The sequence below is a fragment of the Electrona antarctica genome (assembly GCF_951216825.1).
Source record: "Electrona antarctica genome assembly, chromosome: 22".
Classification (NCBI taxonomy): domain Eukaryota; kingdom Metazoa; phylum Chordata; class Actinopteri; order Myctophiformes; family Myctophidae; genus Electrona; species Electrona antarctica.
This window is the reverse complement of record NC_136805.1, coordinates 18,903,799-18,920,509: the sequence shown is the minus strand read 5'-3', so window position 1 is coordinate 18,920,509 and position 16,711 is coordinate 18,903,799. Positions and strand designations below refer to the sequence as shown.

At 43.7% G+C, this 16,711-nt stretch overlaps 1 long non-coding RNA gene across 1 annotated transcript in view; it reads right to left on the bottom strand.

The window, feature by feature from the left end:
- Positions 1–10,779: 10,779 nt before the first annotated feature.
- LOC306915863 overlaps positions 10,780–16,711 on the bottom strand; it is a 61,402-nt gene continuing 55,470 nt past the window's right edge. Inside the window, exons 2-3 of the long non-coding RNA XR_013788888.1 lie at positions 12,636–12,834; positions 10,780–10,906 (exon numbers count right to left, since the gene is read on the bottom strand). This is a non-coding gene — a long non-coding RNA (uncharacterized lncRNA). The remainder of the gene's footprint in view (positions 10,907–12,635; positions 12,835–16,711) is intronic.

Here is a 16,711-nt window from a genome sequence, read left to right as displayed (position 1 = left end):
CTGAGATGGAAAGTGATTGTTAACATTTATAAGCCTATTAAAAAGGGAGGGGGGACGCTGCCCCCGCGAGGCCTCGCAAGGCGCGAGGCCCTGTGCGACAGCACCACTCACACTACCCTTAAAGCGGTCCTGCATATAATGGATAGACACCGGAAATACAGAGAGAGCTAGAGAGTAGTGAAGTGACATTAAGTATATTTCTATGGCCAAACGCTTGCAACCCAACCATTTTCAAATACAACTCTTGCACCTTACTTAAATGGTAAATGGTGCATTTATATAGCGCCTTTATCCAAGGACACTTCGACATGTAGACAGGAGGAGCCGGGATTCGAACCGCCGACCCATGGATCATTGGACGACCTGCTCTACCTCCTGAGCCACAGTCGCCCCTTACGTCTAACGTCATGTTCATGTGTTGCTTGTGTATATCTTTGCTTGTGTATATCTTTGCTTGTGTATATCTTTGCACGCACGAAAATGAATTTCACCCACTGACATGAAAACCTGTGTGTTCTGCCCTCAGTTTGAGTTCATGCTTTAGTTCATGTTTAAATGTTAAGTTTATATTGCTTGTTTGTAGTCAACTGATGAATGCTTTTATTTTGATAGGCTTACATTGGTAGCAGGAAGTTAGCAATGCATTGTGGGTAGAAGAAGCTTCAGAACACAGTGTACTGAATGTAGACTCCATTAGAGAACAAGCAGAGAAGCACATGGTGACCGTGTTTGTTGTATCTCTACCTTTTTTCATACCCTCGAAAGCAATGGCTGTAAGTTTGAACATGATTCTCTTTCTGTGAACAGTTTTGATTTGTTTATTTGCAATTGCATATGGACATTGGACAATAATTCACATTGGTTAAAAATGATGATGATAATGGCAACTTTACATGTTTATGTTTGACTAGCATATGATTGCATGTAATTGTGTTTACATTTCATATTAGCACTTATTTGCCAGCTTAAATTCATAATGTGATTTTTCTATGATAGCTAAGACATTTGTGTCTTTTCTGTTTTTCTGTTTGCTACAGTTTTACACGTACATTTCACCTGTCGAAGATTGTTAATTAAAGGAGCAAGGCCGCTCGCTTCCTGGCTTGTGAAAAACGAGTTTGGCTGTCTGTTTAACTTCGTTAACATACTGGATGTATACAACACGTTGTGGGAACAGAACACTGTGATGTAACAAATTAAACTAATTCTGAAATAAAATGTGTTTAAAATCTTTCCTGGGATGTACCCTGAATTACATTTACTGTAAAATGAAGTTAGTTTTGTGTGTGTGTGTGTGTGTGTGTGTGTGTGTGTGTGTGTGTGTGTGTGCGTGCGTGCGTGCGTGCGTGCATTTGATGATGTTCATAAGCGCCATTTGAGCCTTCAAGTACTGTAGTGCTGTCTCTGAAGCTTATTTGTCTTGCAACAGTTCTTGGACGGTTTCCCTTGTGTTTGATCTGATCTACACAGTAGCTACATTATCAAACTGCATAGATTGATAATGGTACTTTGGAAGATTAACTGAACACACTGCTTTAATGTGTGTAATTGTGCTTGTGAAGATATGGATCACTTCGTGTTCGTATAATCACTTGCCAAGTTCATATTATTCTGTAATGAATTAAGTGTTTGTGACACTAATGTCACACATGGTCACTGTTCAACACAACTACTGATAAGCCTATTCAGCTTGCCATTAGTGTTAATAACACTTGCACTCTTAAATCGTAATACAGGCTTTGCATTGAAAATTGTCAGCTGATCAACCATTGCTCCAGGAGAAGTGTTTGTAAAATGTTCTAAGGCTAAAAGTAGTAACTGGCTAGTTAAGCCTGAATTACTCTACTAATTACTCTGTCATATGAGCGTGTGAAGTGCCGGAAATAGGCGTTTTACAAGCTCGCAACGTGTCTTGGAAGCGAGGTGGCACAAAATAGTTGTACAACGGAGGATGAATTAGACTATATGGTGATTAACACCGAGTTTAAATATCCACAGCTGACTGACGTCAAATAACACCCAGGTTTTTATCTGGTGGGATTTTTTCATGAATTTGATACAATAGATAAATGGAGATGAGCTTGAAAAACTGTACATGTCTCCTTTTAGTATGACATATGGTATAGCAAATAAGCAATGAAACTGGAGAGAAGAAAAATGGTAACCTGATAAATGTGCAACTTCAAGCACATCACCGGTGCGTTGGGACTATGCAAGACACAAAAGGAATTCTATCCTGAATTACCATTTTGGTCGGGTGAAATCTCACCATCCTTATGCCATCTGGTGTTCCTGTTCTCAAGAGGGGAGAATAAACTATTTGCCTCATTAAAAATAAAATGGTTGCCATACTATTTGTGCAATAACCTGGCATAGAATACCCTGAAGATTGCCCGGGAGGTAGCACAGGCTGCTTTTGATTCTTGTCCAGGATACCTACCTGCAGGCGGAGCCAATCAACGGTAGCACATATTTCACGCTCAACCAAGTATGATGAATCTTTAATTGAGCTAACCTACAGTATAACCAATGTTTGTGTCATTCATTCTTTTGGGCAATATGGTAATTAATCAGTTGTTGCACACATGGCTTCCAAATAGTATTCATATCAGAGGAATCTAGCGCAATGTGTCCTCAGTTGCTCCGACACTGAAAACAGCCGAATTGATGTCAAAAGCCTGCACACCGACCTGTGAAAAGATACTGCCCTGTCAACAGCCACCGTCAGGAATGTTTCAAATTTATGTCAAAGTCTATTCATCAGCCGTAAGCCTTCCTGATGTTCTCCCTGACCTGTGAATGCTTCTGTCAGACTGGGCAGGAGAGGAAGGGAGAGGCTAACGCTGATGCCAATTTGTATATGACATCTATAGAAGGAATACAATGAAGTCTACCCATACATACTGTATATGCTCCGTGCGTGTGCTGTGTGTGTGTGTACCCCCGCATGCACATACAAAACAGATTTGTATGCGTGTGTGCGTGTGTGTACCCCGCATGCGCATACAAAACAGATTTGTATGCGTGTGTGCGTGTGTGTACCCCGCATGCGCATACAAAACAGATTTGTATGCGTGTGTGCGTGTGTGTACCCCGCATGCGCATACAAAACAGATTTGTATGCGTGTGTACCCCGCATGCGCATACAAAACAGATGCACGCACGCACACACACACACACACACACACACTCTAAGTAGAACAGCTCTCGGCAGTCTTGCTTGGGAGGCCTGTAGTGCAAGGTGTCTGATAAATAAAGACGAGACACATATAACATATGGACACACACAAACCCCCCGCTCGCTTAGTGCTGTCATAACAGAAGGACTTGTCAAAGTGCAACTGCCATTACATCTAGCACACACATGCTCAAATGTATATGGCAGCACAAACACATACGGTACACAAGTTCATACAAATGTATGTAAATGTATGCATTAAGAGTCCGATGATGTGAAGGTGAAGCTATAATTATAATAGAACACCACCACTTGGCTGCCGGGCCAAAGACAGATTATTATCCGTGGTCTCATGAAAATTGTAGGTAGCATCACATTCACAACAACAACATGTTTTGTGAATGTGAAAAGGGTGGGATATATTCCTCAGCCTAGTAGGAAAGTGTGTGAAAGATTTCACGTACAGTAAATTGCACACTACGTTCATGATTTGAGGCTTTTTGTTCAAAACGGGCCAATCCTGCAAACTTTGAAAGCCAATGTTAGCCAATTAGGATGGAATATAAAATATCGGACAGATCCATCTTGAGCACATGACTATAGATACTGTGAAACGATTTGCAGGATTTTTGGACAAAATAATGGGTTTTACAAAAGTCGGTCTCCTGGTGGCGCTATAACAGGCTGTTCTGGAAAGCAGAGGTTCATCGTTGGCATCTAGGGAGTGTGTGTGCTAAATTTGGTATCGACCGGGTTAACGGTGACGGAGATTAGCTGGTAACGGACGGACGGACGGACACACACACACACACGGACGGACGGACGGAATGCAAAACATACTCTCTCCCCATGCCTTCGGCCTGGTGGAGACAATACATGATGGCTTTCTTTTACAGGTTCATACTGTATGGTATGCTACTGGGAACTGACAAGAAGCTCTTGCTGATTAATTCAGAGAGCTTGTCATTCCCATGTGATAGCTTCTATTTGAATAATTCTCCACCTAAAGGTCTTTGCCTAATTTGATTAAAGCACTGCTTTTTCATGTTCATCCTTTTCTACAAGAGAAACTTCCTTCTTGCGTTTACTATAGCAGGCAAGGGGAGTAATTAGTCAGTGAGGCTGCTTCAGTTTGACATAGCCACGTGTCATGTGCATGAATGGGTTTGAGGTGTGACTTCTGTTAGCCCTCTGTCTCCTCTCTGCTCCTAACTCATCTTGGCATTCGTTGCCAGAGAGCGCCATGCTATGCCAGTCTCTCCCCTCCGTTCCATTTTCACTTTCACATTTCAGGTCAATTTTTCATTCTTATAAGTTTACAGGTTCTTTCACTTTTACTTTGCCTTCTTTTATCCTGCTCTCATTTTGTTTCTCATTATATTTAAATCCCTGTTTATTGAACTCCTCCTCTCCCTCCGGCTCTATTTGTCCTCTTTTCATCTTTATCCATTTGTCTCCTTCCCTTCTGCCTCTTAGGAGTCCTTTCTTGTGTTTCCTGTCCCCTCTCAGTCATTTTCTCACAGAATTTCTAAAGACAGCACAATAATGGTGTCATATGTCAACCATCAGTGATCTATTTTCCTCCTCTCCAGCTTTCCTAATGTATTATATTCTCACAACACCGCTTTTATTCTTCAAATCACACCGTTTCCTTCTCAAAACACCAAAAGCTCCAACAACTGAAGCAATGTTCAATCATCATCTCCTTGGCATGTTTTCCTCTTCTTTTAATGATGAGTCTTTCTGGGCGAGAGACACTCCCTTTATCTGCATCCCTCAGAAATGGATGTTTTGAGGAAAATTAAATGCTCAAGAAATGATACCTAATACTTCCTGTAGATAGACCAGGTGGCTGGGTATTCACCATGTCAACAAGGTTCTCACCTGTAGATAGACCAGGTGGCTGGGTATTCACCATGTCAACAAGGTTCTCACCTGTAGATAGACCAGGTGGCTGCTGGGTATTCACCATGTCAACAAGGTTCTCACCTGTAGATAGACCAGGTGGCTGGGTATTCACCATGTCAACAAGGTTCTCACCTGTAGATAGACCAGGTGGCTGGTATTCACCACGTCAACAAGGTTCTCACCTGTAGATAGACCAGGTGGCTGGGTATTCACCATGTCAACAAGGTTCTCACCTGTAGATAGACCAGGTGGCTGGGTATTCACCATGTCAACAAGGTTCTCACCTGTAGATAGACCAGGTGGCTGGGTATTCACCATGTCAACAGGGTTCTCACCTGTAGATAGACCAGGTGGCTGGGTATTCACCATGTCAACAAGGTTCTCACCTGTAGATAGACCAGGTGGCTGGGTATTCACCATGTCAACAAGGTTCTCACCTGTAGATAGACCAGGTGGCTGGTATTCACCATGTCAACAGGGTTCTCACCTGTAGATAGACCAGGTGGCTGGTATTCACCATGTCAACAAGGTTCTCACCTGTAGATAGACCAGGTGGCTGGTATTCACCATGTCAACAAGGTTCTCACCTGTAGATAGACCAGGTGGCTGGTATTCACCATGTCAACAAGGTTCTCACCTGTAGATAGACCAGGTGGCTGGGTATTCACCATGTCAACAGGGTTCTCACCTGTAGATAGACCAGGTGGCTGGTATTCACCATGTCAACAAGGTTCTCACCTGTAGATAGACCAGGTGGCTGGGTATTCACCATGTCAACAAGGTTCTCACCTGTAGATAGACCAGGTGGCTGGGTATTCACCATGTCAACAAGGTTCTCACCTGTAGATAGACCAGGTGGCTGGTATGGGTATTCACCATGTCAACAAGGTTCTCACCTGTAGATAGACCAGGTGGCTGGTATTCACCATGTCAACAGGGTTCTCACCTGTAGATAGACCAGGTGGCTGGGTATTCACCATGTCAACAGGGTTCTCACCTGTAGATAGACCAGGTGGCTGGGTATTCACCATGTCAACAAGGTTCTCACCTGTAGATAGACCAGGTGGCTGGGTATTCACCTGTAGATAGACCAGGTGGCTGGGTATTCACCTGTAGATAGACCAGGTGGCTGGGTATTCACCATGTCAACAGGGTTCTCACCTGTAGATAGACCAGGTGGCTGGCTGGGTATTCACCATGTCAACAAGGTTCTCACCTGTAGATAGACCAGGTGGCTGGTATTCACCATGTCAACAGGGTTCTCACCTGTAGATAGACCAGGTGGCTGGGTATTCACCTGTAGATAGACCAGGTGGCTGGGTATTCACCATGTCAACAAGGTTCTCACCTGTAGATAGACCAGGTGGCTGGTATTCACCATGTCAACAGGGTTCTCACCTGTAGATAGACCAGGTGGCTGGGTATTCACCTGTAGATAGACCAGGTGGCTGGGTATTCACCATGTCAACAGGGTTCTCACCTGTAGATAGACCAGGTGGCTGGGTATTCACCATGTCAACAAGGTTCTCACCTGTAGATAGACCAGGTGGCTGGGTATTCACCATGTCAACAAGGTTCTCACCTGTAGATAGACCAGGTGGCTGGGTATTGACCATGTCAACAAGGTTCTCACCTGTAGATAGACCAGGTGGCTGGTATTCACCATGTCAACAGGGTTCTCACCTGTAGATAGACCAGGTGGCTGGGTATTCACCATGTCAACAAGGTTCTCACCTGTAGATAGACCAGGTGGCTGGGTTCTCACCTGTAGATAGACCAGGTGGCTGGTATGGGTATTCACCATGTCAACAAGGTTCTCACCTGTAGATAGACCAGGTGGCTGGGTATTCACCATGTCAACAAGGTTCTCACCTGTAGATAGACCAGGTGGCTGGGTATTCACCATGTCAACAAGGTTCTCACCTGTAGATAGACCAGGTGGCTGGGTATTCACCATGTCAACAAGGTTCTCACCTGTAGATAGACCAGGTGGCTGGGTATTCACCATGTCAACAAGGTTCTCACCTGTAGATAGACCAGGTGGCTGCTGGGTATTCACCATGTCAACAAGGTTCTCACCTGTAGATAGACCAGGTGGCTGGGTATTCACCATGTCAACAAGGTTCTCACCTGTAGATAGACCAGGTGGCTGGTATTCACCACGTCAACAAGGTTCTCACCTGTAGATAGACCAGGTGGCTGGGTATTCACCATGTCAACAAGGTTCTCACCTGTAGATAGACCAGGTGGCTGGGTATTCACCTGTAGATAGACCAGGTGGCTGGGTATTCACCATGTCAACAGGGTTCTCACCTGTAGATAGACCAGGTGGCTGGGTATTCACCATGTCAACAAGGTTCTCACCTGTAGATAGACCAGGTGGCTGGGTATTCACCATGTCAACAAGGTTCTCACCTGTAGATAGACCAGGTGGCTGGGTATTGACCATGTCAACAAGGTTCTCACCTGTAGATAGACCAGGTGGCTGGTATTCACCATGTCAACAGGGTTCTCACCTGTAGATAGACCAGGTGGCTGGGTATTCACCATGTCAACAAGGTTCTCACCTGTAGATAGACCAGGTGGCTGGGTATTCACCATGTCAACAAGGTTCTCACCTGTAGATAGACCAGGTGGCTGGGTATTCACCATGTCAACAAGGTTCTCACCTGTAGATAGACCAGGTGGCTGGGTATTCACCATGTCAACAAGGTTCTCACCTGTAGATAGACCAGGTGGCTGGGTATTCACCATGTCAACAAGGTTCTCACCTGTAGATAGACCAGGTGGCTGCTGGGTATTCACCATGTCAACAAGGTTCTCACCTGTAGATAGACCAGGTGGCTGGGTATTCACCATGTCAACAAGGTTCTCACCTGTAGATAGACCAGGTGGCTGGGTATTGACCATGTCAACAAGGTTCTCACCTGTAGATAGACCAGGTGGCTGGTATTCACCATGTCAACAGGGTTCTCACCTGTAGATAGACCAGGTGGCTGGGTATTCACCATGTCAACAAGGTTCTCACCTGTAGATAGACCAGGTGGCTGGGTTCTCACCTGTAGATAGACCAGGTGGCTGGTATGGGTATTCACCATGTCAACAAGGTTCTCACCTGTAGATAGACCAGGTGGCTGGGTATTCACCATGTCAACAAGGTTCTCACCTGTAGATAGACCAGGTGGCTGGGTATTCACCATGTCAACAAGGTTCTCACCTGTAGATAGACCAGGTGGCTGGTATTCACCATGTCAACAAGGTTCTCACCTGTAGATAGACCAGGTGGCTGGGTATTCACCATGTCAACAAGGTTCTCACCTGTAGATAGACCAGGTGGCTGGGTATTCACCATGTCAACAAGGTTCTCACCTGTAGATAGACCAGGTGGCTGGGTATTCACCATGTCAACAAGGTTCTCACCTGTAGATAGACCAGGTGGCTGCTGGGTATTCACCATGTCAACAAGGTTCTCACCTGTAGATAGACCAGGTGGCTGGGTATTCACCATGTCAACAAGGTTCTCACCTGTAGATAGACCAGGTGGCTGGTATTCACCACGTCAACAAGGTTCTCACCTGTAGATAGACCAGGTGGCTGGGTATTCACCATGTCAACAAGGTTCTCACCTGTAGATAGACCAGGTGGCTGGGTATTCACCATGTCAACAAGGTTCTCACCTGTAGATAGACCAGGTGGCTGGGTATTCACCATGTCAACAGGGTTCTCACCTGTAGATAGACCAGGTGGCTGGGTATTCACCATGTCAACAAGGTTCTCACCTGTAGATAGACCAGGTGGCTGGGTATTCACCATGTCAACAAGGTTCTCACCTGTAGATAGACCAGGTGGCTGGTATTCACCATGTCAACAGGGTTCTCACCTGTAGATAGACCAGGTGGCTGGTATTCACCATGTCAACAAGGTTCTCACCTGTAGATAGACCAGGTGGCTGGTATTCACCATGTCAACAAGGTTCTCACCTGTAGATAGACCAGGTGGCTGGTATTCACCATGTCAACAAGGTTCTCACCTGTAGATAGACCAGGTGGCTGGGTATTCACCATGTCAACAGGGTTCTCACCTGTAGATAGACCAGGTGGCTGGTATTCACCATGTCAACAAGGTTCTCACCTGTAGATAGACCAGGTGGCTGGGTATTCACCATGTCAACAAGGTTCTCACCTGTAGATAGACCAGGTGGCTGGGTATTCACCATGTCAACAAGGTTCTCACCTGTAGATAGACCAGGTGGCTGGTATGGGTATTCACCATGTCAACAAGGTTCTCACCTGTAGATAGACCAGGTGGCTGGTATTCACCATGTCAACAGGGTTCTCACCTGTAGATAGACCAGGTGGCTGGGTATTCACCATGTCAACAGGGTTCTCACCTGTAGATAGACCAGGTGGCTGGGTATTCACCATGTCAACAAGGTTCTCACCTGTAGATAGACCAGGTGGCTGGGTATTCACCTGTAGATAGACCAGGTGGCTGGGTATTCACATGTAGATAGACCAGGTGGCTGGGTATTCACCATGTCAACAGGGTTCTCACCTGTAGATAGACCAGGTGGCTGGCTGGGTATTCACCATGTCAACAAGGTTCTCACCTGTAGATAGACCAGGTGGCTGGTATTCACCATGTCAACAGGGTTCTCACCTGTAGATAGACCAGGTGGCTGGGTATTCACCTGTAGATAGACCAGGTGGCTGGGTATTCACCATGTCAACAAAGTTCTCACCTGTAGATAGACCAGGTGGCTGGTATTCACCATGTCAACAGGGTTCTCACCTGTAGATAGACCAGGTGGCTGGGTATTCACCTGTAGATAGACCAGGTGGCTGGGTATTCACCATGTCAACAGGGTTCTCACCTGTAGATAGACCAGGTGGCTGGGTATTCACCATGTCAACAAGGTTCTCACCTGTAGATAGACCAGGTGGCTGGGTATTCACCATGTCAACAAGGTTCTCACCTGTAGATAGACCAGGTGGCTGGGTATTGACCATGTCAACAAGGTTCTCACCTGTAGATAGACCAGGTGGCTGGTATTCACCATGTCAACAGGGTTCTCACCTGTAGATAGACCAGGTGGCTGGGTATTCACCATGTCAACAAGGTTCTCACCTGTAGATAGACCAGGTGGCTGGGTTCTCACCTGTAGATAGACCAGGTGGCTGGTATGGGTATTCACCATGTCAACAAGGTTCTCACCTGTAGATAGACCAGGTGGCTGGGTATTCACCATGTCAACAAGGTTCTCACCTGTAGATAGACCAGGTGGCTGGGTATTCACCATGTCAACAAGGTTCTCACCTGTAGATAGACCAGGTGGCTGGTATTCACCATGTCAACAAGGTTCTCACCTGTAGATAGACCAGGTGGCTGGGTATTCACCATGTCAACAAGGTTCTCACCTGTAGATAGACCAGGTGGCTGGTATTCACCATGTCAACAAGGTTCTCACCTGTAGATAGACCAGGTGGCTGGGTATTCACCATGTCAACAAGGTTCTCACCTGTAGATAGACCAGGTGGCTGGGTATTCACCATGTCAACAAGGTTCTCACGTGTAGATAGACCAGGTGGCTGGGTATTCACCATGTCAACAAGGTTCTCACCTGTAGATAGACCAGGTGGCTGGGTATTCACCATGTCAACAAGGTTCATGTAGATAGACCAGGTGGCTGGGTATTCACCATGTCAACAAGGTTCATGTAGATAGACCAGGTGGCTGGGTATTCACCATGTCAACAAGGTTCTCAACTAGGACTAGAACATAGTAGGAACTTGGAAGCAATGACTTTGTGATGGCAAATGGCTGAGGGAGAGATAGAGATAGAGATAGAGAGAAAGAGAAAGAGAAAGAGAAAGAGAGAGATTAGCCACTAACCTGTATCCCACAATCAAATTAAATTCAGTTAGACTTGGAAATGCTTGCAGAATGACACAACCATTCGCTTACTCCTATTTACAGCTTGTCTACAGCACCGTACTCATACAGTATCATGTACAAATAAATTGATTAATTTATATGCATCAAGACCCTTGTTAAAATGTCCTCCCCCCCACTATGGCATACATGCCACTCCCGCAAGCATCTATCTTATACTGGAAAAACAGTAGCCTACATGTCTTAACATCTTAAACTCACACAAATTGCACATTTAGCTTTAATTCATATTTGAACATTAGTTATGTATTTTTTGAGTGGTGTAAACCACTCCTACAACTGGCTTTTGTGTGCATAAAAAAATGACCATGGTTGCTATGTTCAAAATAATTTCTGACGTAATTAAATCACACCCGGGTGAACTGGATGACCGTAGCAACCGTGGTCATTTTCTCTGCGCAGAAAAAGCCAGTTGTGAAATCACATCCGGGTGTGATTTCATTACGTCAGATCAGAGCTGATCAGGCTACATAATACCTTACCTTATTTCATTACGTCAGACATTACGTCAGACCACAGCTGATCATGCTATATAAAACCTTACACCACTCAGTTCACACGGGTGTGATTTTTTATTGAGACTTCACACCAACAACTATAATTATTAATAAAGCACACCAAATACATTTGATTATATATTCAGTGACATGATCACTAGGAAAAATGGTGATGGGATTTGGATAATATATTTGATAGCAAATGTTCAAGTAGTAATGGACCAATGAACGATTAAACACAGGTCACACTGTGTTTAACACTCACTCATTCCGATAGTTTCACAATTGCTTCGCATCTCAAATAATCCTATTCAAATTGCCTAGACGGTGGGTGGATTGATAAACACCAATCACCAATCAGCACAAAACATTGGCACATCCACTGTTCAGGGGTCTGTCATGAGAATAGTCACACCAGGGGCCACGTTACACAACCCAGTTTACTCCTGCCAGCGTAGGTAACTGCAGCCTAGATACTGAACACCACTTTACTACACAACAACGCTACTTATAAACAACAGGATGAAAATAATTATTCTCAAGTGGGGTGTTGTCAGTACCATCAAGTTAGTGCCAACAATTACACAAAAAAAAAATCCAGACAGAAGCACCCATTTGAGCACTATACCTGTATGCTAGTATTAGACTTCAGCTGAAAAAAAAGACAGATTTTCACGATTACTGAAACGTAACGTTGATCAGAGTTATAGGCCATTAGTTGTGCGGAGTGTTGTGCACTGAAAATGGCAAATCTACAAGCTTGCAACGCTATTTTCATTGTGCAACGCCACCACACATGACTATGTGTACATGAGGCATCACTCTTGACGTTCATATCTATCCAGCCTACAGCATTACTTGACGTTTTGGGTTGAAAGCAAACACACCATCAAGCCCACCAGTATACAGATTCCTGTTTTGATTAGGTTTCAGTGCTCATTGGAACGCGTTAACATCAACATTTAACATGCCAAATCTACCCCCTTATCGTCCTATTTTGAAGAAACAGGCCCTAAAGCACAGGCGAGAGACAACAATGGAGAACTCTGTGAATGTAACAACAAAACAGAGCACGCACAAAACATGAAATGAGTGTTTACCAAAAGACCTCCAGATGCCCTCAGAACTGAGCATGGGCAGTAACATCGCTTTTGTGGATTCAAGAGGAGTTGGGATGATGCACTTTTGAAAATGAGTTCCATGCATTGCAGTCTAATCATCCGGCTGCCAGGTATCGCCATGGCAACTGAGACAGCCAGAGGAAATGCATCTGTTTTCGTCGGGGTGGGAATCATAACCCTCCTAAAAAGAAAATGAAACGTTTGTATCACTTTGTACATGTCACTGTGAGGCAAGTTAAATCCTTTAAGACTCAAGAGTATATATTCTATCGACTGGTGGGTTTATTCGAGGAGAACAGCCTGTTGGCCTTTATCAATTTTCAGGTCTTGAGTCTATGAAGATGCCCAGCCTGCTTTAATGGCGATATATATCACTCTTGTCATCAGTATTATTTTGAGCTTGGAGACTGGAATCTCTATTGATCTAATGCTGTCAAGAATAGAGCCAAAATGCTTTGGCCCGTCATTTGCAGGGTATTTTCCATCACTGTAACGGATGTAAGTCAAACTCTCTGTCAAGTTTGGTTTCTACCACCTGCTGGAAGCTCATCAAAGCATTGTCTACATGTCTGTGTATAATATAGAGGAGACAGAGCACAGAATGGGACAACTTGAAACGCTTAAAATGACCACACCAGCAATATACTTGACAAACCTTTATCTGCCAATCCTAGACTTGTATATTGAGGGTTGTTAATCTCATTGTTTCATGAGCAGTCAATAGAGAATATGTAGTTGCGTACAAGCATCAGTAAGTGGGAAGAAAAACATTTCCATATCCATGGTCAATTTTTAAGGATAACTTTTTTCAACCAAGGTTCATGTTTTAGGTTATTAGAGAAAGTAAAAGGTGAGTGTTATATTGTTTTTTCATTTGCTGCTTTCTTTCGTTTTAGCTTTTTAGTAATTTTTAACAGGGGCAAACATTATAACTTTTTTAGAAAATTGTAGGGCGATTTCTTTATTGTTATTTACTATAGTCCTACTAGACACCAGGAAATTACATCTATAGCCACCGTAGTTTTCCGTGTGTCTGAACGACCCAACTGGAACCTAGGGGATGCCATACTGTGTGTCGTAGGCTCAATCGTCAGTTTGTCACCTCCACCTTCACATTCAATAAACCCCCCCAATCTCGTGTGGCCAGATGTAATTTCCTGGGGTCTAGTAGGACTATAGTAAATAATAAAAAAGATATTGCCGTAAAATGTTGTAAAAAAAATATGGTTAGGGTTATTTAGCCAATTGTTCAAATGCGAAAATCATTAGAACAAAAGAAAGCAGCAAATGAAAAAAACAAACTCACCTTTTACTTTCTCTAATAACAATCTAAAACATGAACTTGGTTGAAAAAAAACAAAGTAAAGTTGTCCTTTAACTCCTCATTTTTAACACTCCATGTTGAATAAAAATCAGACCTGTCTCAGTACTGTACTGTACTGTACTGTACTGTACTGTACTGTACTGTACTGTACTGTACTGTACTGTACTGTACTGTACTGTACAAGCCAGCCTCCCTGGCCTGTGTGTGTCTGTATGTTAGGCTGTGCAACAGTGACACTTGGTGGTGAACAAACGCTATAACGCTATTTTCATGCTCGGACAGACCCAGGGACCCAGCGACCCAGGGACCCAGGGACAGACCCAGGGACACACATAAATAGCTGTCTATAGGAGTGGTTGCACCACTCAAAAACAAATGTTGTTACTTAAGATTTAGAATCATGTCTTGTTAGTCACAATATTCTTCCCAAAGACATTTGTGGGTATATATCGGTGTGCCAGTAATGGCACATTATGTTATGTCGCCTGCGATCTCCCTCTTGAACACCAACAAATAGAAAGCATGACAGCATAATGCTCATGTCTCAATGAGCTAAGCATAACAATGTTTTCCCTGCAAACATTAATGAAGAATCTTTGCCTGTACCGCCATATTTATAATACTGACATCAATGCAAAAGAAAAATCATGTAGAAAATGCACACACCTCATCTACAGACATCAATTATATTGAAAACATTTCAAAAATGGGAACCATTACTCAAAGCTTTTTAAACCTGTAAAAAAGTGCTATTACCCTCCTCTTCCATTAACAGTGACTCAGATCACTCCCCATGTGTGATGGCTCGTAAATAGCTTGGCAGCACAATACTTTCTTTAGGAATGGAATTCTTTAGGAATAGAAAACGAGATGGTTTACTTGAAAGCCAGATGATCGCTCTATAATGTTTCCTATTGAAATCAAACAATATTAAAGAATATGAGTCACTGCACATGGCAGCCTCACACATTGCTGTGTATGATTAATGTGCATACTTGGAGACCGACTGGAACAACAGGTAGAATAAGTGGATAAGTATTTGAAGTAGCTGCAGGGTATGCCGTTCTCCATTCTGACACTGAATCAGCTTATGCACGTGTGTGCAAGTGCATGTATGCACACAAGTATGTCTGTCTGTGTGCACTGCACACGTCTGTCTGTGTGCACACAAGTATGTCTGTCTGTGTGCACTGCACACGTCTGTCTGTCTGTGTGCACACAAGTCTGTCTGTCTGTGTGCACTGCACACGTCTGTCTGTCTGTGTCCACACAAGTATGTCTGTCTGTGTGCACTGCACACGTCTGTCTGTCTGTGTGCACTGCACACGTCTGTCTGTCTGTGTGCACACAAGTCTGTCTGTGTGCACACACGTCTGTCTGTCTGTGTGCACACACGTCTGTCTGTCTGTGTGCACAAATGTCTTTCTGTCTGTGTGCACACATGTCTGTCTGTCTGTGTGTGTTTGTGTATGTGTATGTGCGCGCGTGTGCGTGTGAGAGAGAGAATCTGAGCAAGCATAAGGCCATGTGTAGTTTGTGGATTTTATGGGTGTGTTTGTACATGTCTGAGAGAGAGAGAGAGAGAGAGAGAGAGACGTTGTCCCTCAAAAGATAATATTAGATTGGCGGTTAGATCTTGTGGAATGCCTTTACTCTCACCATAGTGGGAATCAGAGTGTAGCATTTGTATGCTAATCAGAAAAGGGAGAATCATTGGAGTCCCAGTCCACATAGATGACACAAAAACACCCACAAAAAAACAATTCTCCTCTGAACACAGTATTTCATTACCATGTAATATTATGTATAATGATCAGACAGAGCAGAACTGTGGGTGTATGTGTGCGTGCAGGATTTTTGTTTTGGGCAGTTTTTGCTTTGATATAGTATACAGACAGAATACTGAGAGCAGAGAGGGGAAGCACATGCAATACAGCTATCCAGATATTTGTTGTTGACATTGAAGATAGTGTGTTGCCAACAAATGTGCAAATGACCTAACAGTAACTATTCTGTCACTAGGTGCGGTTCCATTAAGCCTTTGCGAAAAAAGGAAGCGTATGTTCATTAAGTCGAAAAAAGAAAAGCGAATTGTCGGTGTTTCCATTAAACTGATAAAATGCGCATATGACATAAGTTCATTAAATATGCAGTAGTTGGCACTGTTTTGCCAGTAAAGTGAGGCTCATGTAAAGTATAGTCCTAATCCATGTTCACACCATTGATTTAGGGATTTGATGGGCTTTCTTTACAGTCAAAGAACGATTTGTTGTGTAATGCTTGTCTTAATATATTCGGGGCACATATAGCCTATATATATGTCGCGGGACTCGATTGGAGCATACTGGTCGTTTATACTGTAAATGGATTGATTGCAGCTGCAAACAGTTGTGGATAACTTGTTTCATCGGCTATATAGCCTATAGCCTACACGTTTAGGTTGCTTATCTTATGCAATGAATATAAATATATAAGAATAGATGAAGCATATGCATGGATCGAAATCGAATAGCCTGCAGGGACCCGGCAGCTATATATAAAAGTTTAGTCTATTACGCTACTCGTAGTCCACGTGTGTGTGTGTGTGTGTGTGTACATACAGTAGCGAATCTGCGATACAGATATCAAAATGATCGGAGCGCCCCGATCAACTCGGGAGGATTCAGACTTCATAAGGGATCTTTGAACACACTACACAATTATTAATCGGACGGGTCGGGTAGTAGTAAAT